General features: G+C 44.9%; 1 non-coding gene across 1 annotated transcript; it reads left to right on the top strand.

Annotated features, from left to right (window-relative positions):
* The first annotated feature begins 625 nt into the window (after positions 1-625).
* Positions 626-741, top strand: LOC129459088 (small Cajal body-specific RNA 20). The gene has a single exon (XR_008649896.1). It is a non-coding gene; the product is annotated as a small Cajal body-specific RNA 20 (non-coding RNA).
* The last annotated feature ends 3,059 nt before the right edge of the window (positions 742-3,800 follow it).

Here is a 3,800-nt window from a genome sequence, read left to right as displayed (position 1 = left end):
CCTGTAATCCCTGCATTTTGGGAGGCTAAAGCAGGAGGATCGCTTGAGCATAGGAGTTTGAGACCAGCCTGAACAACGTGGCGAAACCGCAACTCTACAAAAAATACAAAAATTAGCCAGGCATGGTGGTGCACTCCTGTAGTCCTAGCTACTTGGGAGGCTGAGGTGGGAGGATGGCTTGAGCCCAGGAGGTCGAGGCATCAGTGAGCCAAGACTGTATCACTGCACTCCGGCCTGGGCGACAGAGTGAGATCCTGTCTCAAAAAACAGTTAAAATAAAATAAATAAACAAATAAAGGCATAGAGACTAAATACTTTAGGCTTTGCAGACCATAAGGTCTCTGTTGCAACTACCTGGTTATTATTCATTGAGAGCTGCCACAGACAATACGTAAACAAATGAGGCGTAAATGACCTCAAGAACACAGATAATAAAATATAGTCAAAGAATTAGGAATTGATAACATTAGAGTATTTATTGCCTCTATTTATGGACTCTGAAATTTGAATTATATATAATTTTACATCTCACAAAATGTTATTCTTCTCTTGATTTTTTCCAACCATTGAAAAATATTTTTAAAAAACCCATTAACTCACAGGCCATATAAAAACAAGCCCTAGGCGCCTTTCTCCCATGGGCTGTGTGGGGTCCCTGTTTTTCTCAGCTAAGGCTAGAGGCCGAGATCAGCCTCTGAGGACTGTCTTCAGAACTGCCTTGTTTTCCTGCCTCAGATGTGAAAAATAAAAACAAGCCCTAGGCAGAATTTGGACTATAGGCAACAAAAGAGGAAATTAAGCTTTAAAGAGAACAATGACTTGTTCAAGTTCATCTAGATCGGCAGAGTTGGTCCTGGCATGGTTCCAAGTCGCCTGAACTTTCCACTACACCCACCTGCCACAAAAGGTGCCCCTCCTGCTACTCAACACACCTTCTGGGACCTGCAGGTGGATTCTCCACTGGGGACCTTTTGTAACCCGCTAAGTGCTTTTGGGCCACCTTCTCTTACTGCCCATTTCTGTCTCTTTAAGTGTGGTGAGCCTTCCCATGCATCAAAGTAAAAAAGAAAAGGTGTTTGGACATATATAGTCAGGCAAATTGTCCCCCCCCCATTAAAGCAGAAAATAAAGAGCTCACTGTCTTTACGACTGTTGATTTTATGATTCTGTCCTATTTTCTCGGAGGTATCCTAAATTTCCACCAAGCAGGGACTGCCTGTTTGTTATTCTGTGTCTTCAAATGTCTACTCCAGCACTCTTCCTGCAGGACACTTGGGAAAGAACTCGGTGACTAATGACTGAGCTCCCCTCCAGCCTGGCATTGTATAACAAGAGATGGGTGTGACCCACCTGTGTGATTTATTTCCCCTCAATATGTTATTACGAAAAATGTAAAAATTCAGAAGAGTTTAAAGAATTGCACAGTGAACACCCATATGCCCACAATCTAGATTCTATAACTAACATTTTGCTATATTTGCTTTACCCCACATCTGTTCATCTATCCATCCACCAGTCTTTTCTTATATTGTTGACACATTTCAAAGTTACAGACACTGGTACGCTTTAACCTCTAAATACTTCAGTATCATATTGTTAATTAGAGTTCAATATTTGTTTATGCTTCTTCTTATTTATTTTTTGACCTGGTGGAAATGTGAAAGACACTGGAGGCTGCTTCCAGAATATAGATCCCCACCCACACCCCTGACCCCTGAAGAATTTACTTGGGCATTTCTTTCCTTATAGCCTTTCCAAAGCTTTGACAATCAATGCAAATACCTTTGGTAGAGATCACTCATTAAGTCCACTCAGTGGTGGCTGGAATAGTGGCAACAGCCTTCAGTCAGGCCTGGGTTTGAATCCCTCTCCACTCTGTCACTCATAGTTGTGTGCCCTTAGGCAAGTTGTTGTTTTTTTTTTTTTTAATTTCTCCAAGCCTCTTTGCATGTAAAGTGTGGCTAATAATAACTATCTTGTGATAGGAATAGTGAGGACTGCAAATTCAGAACTACCTGTAAATGGCAATGCAGTAGGATAGTGAGATAGTGATATTAACTGTGTCCATTTTCCTGACTATGGGGTTGTCACAAAAGAATGAAAGCTACTTCCAACTTCACCCCAACTCCATTCAAGGAAGACCGTCCGAGCTGCGTACTGGATTTAGGCTCTTCTCACGCGGGTGGAGTTAACAGCTTCTCTATGCTTCCACTGTAATTTAAAAAGACAAAACAAAACAAAGCCCACCTTACCACGTTGAGGAGAATTTGGCTCCACGAGAGAGGGGAGGGAGGCTGCTGCTTACCTGGAACTGGGGAGTGGGTTGAATCCTGTGGCAGAATGTGGGAGAGTGAGTGAAGAGGTGGCATGTGTGGGGGTGAAGACCTGCACTCCATGCCCACATAGCCACCCAGGACACAACAGAACCTCTTCTGGGGTCTGGAGGATGATGGCCAAGTTAGCATGGAGGGGAATAGATTGTGAACAGCCCTGACCTCCTTGAAGGGACCCTATAGGTTCAGACAATGAGCAGAAGCCTTTCTCCAAGCTCTGCAAATTGAGTGACCACCCCTGTTAAAGAAAAAAATTGGCCGGGCACAGTGGCTCATGCCAGCACTTTGGAAGGCCAAGGTGGGCGGATCATGAGGTCAGGAGATTGAGACCATCCTGGCTAAGATGATGAAATCCCATCTCTACTAAAAATACAAAAAATTAGCCGGGCGTGGTGGCACGCGCCTGTATACCCAGCTACTCAGGAGGCTGAGGCAGGAGAATCGGTTGAACCCAGGAGATGGAGGTTACAGTGAACTGAGATTGAGCCACTGCACTCCAGCTTGGGCAACAGAGCAAGACTCCAAATAAAAAAAAAAAAGAAAGAAAAGAAAAAAAAAGAAAATAATTATCCAAACATGTGTTAAAGATGGCAAGGCAGACTTTATTCAAGGGAGGCCATGGCAGTAGGTATAGGGGCCACTGCAAAGATGTCTTGTGGTGGGGGAGAGAGATCAGGCTCAGTTTCAACTCCAACAAGGGCAAGTGGAGATTTGTAATCAACCAATGGTCAGGGTTGGGGACAGAGGATGGAAAATTACTAGGAAGAAACATCAAGGGTAAGGGGTTTCTGGCTAAACTGACTTGACAGGATCATTGCTGAATGCAGGCAGGGGTGATAAAATATTGAGGATAGTCAGATAACAAGAGTGGGGAAATTTCACTAACCTGACTTAGCAGGATTCTTGCTCAAACTGGATTCTGAAAGGACATGGGGAAGCCCAAGGTCAGGCCTCGTCCAGCAGAAGACACAGAGGCGCCGGACTAAGGTTTCAGTGCGAGGAGAGAGTCTTTGTCATTCCAAACACTCAAACCACCTTAAGGAGCATGGTGGAACATCCTACCAGCTGGGTAGGTGGGATCTCAGAGTCATATCTCATTTGGAAAATTAACAATCCATCTCTGCAGCATTCACTCTTTCTTTTTTCTTCCAAAAAGTCTATGTCTCGACAGATGTGCCAATGGGCAATGGTCACACGGTGGGAAGGAGGCAAGGACTCTAGAGATTCTTCTACCAGCAGGTTTCAGGGACAGACCTGAGATCCCAGAGAGGAGAGGTGTGGCTCAGAGTGCCCATCACCCCTCTGTGGGGAGGAAGAGAGCCCCAGGATGAAACCAAATGGAGAGTGGGGAGCAAGCCAGGAATCAGCATCTGGAATCCCTTCACCTTCCAGCCGAGCCAAAGACAGCTTCTCCTGTTCCCACTCCTCTCCCAATCTGCTATTTCCTGTAGCCTGTCTGCTGGAGAG

This window comes from Symphalangus syndactylus, chromosome 19 (assembly GCF_028878055.3).
Source record: "Symphalangus syndactylus isolate Jambi chromosome 19, NHGRI_mSymSyn1-v2.1_pri, whole genome shotgun sequence".
NCBI classification, from domain to species: domain Eukaryota; kingdom Metazoa; phylum Chordata; class Mammalia; order Primates; family Hylobatidae; genus Symphalangus; species Symphalangus syndactylus.
This window is presented reverse-complemented; position numbering and strand designations above follow the sequence as displayed.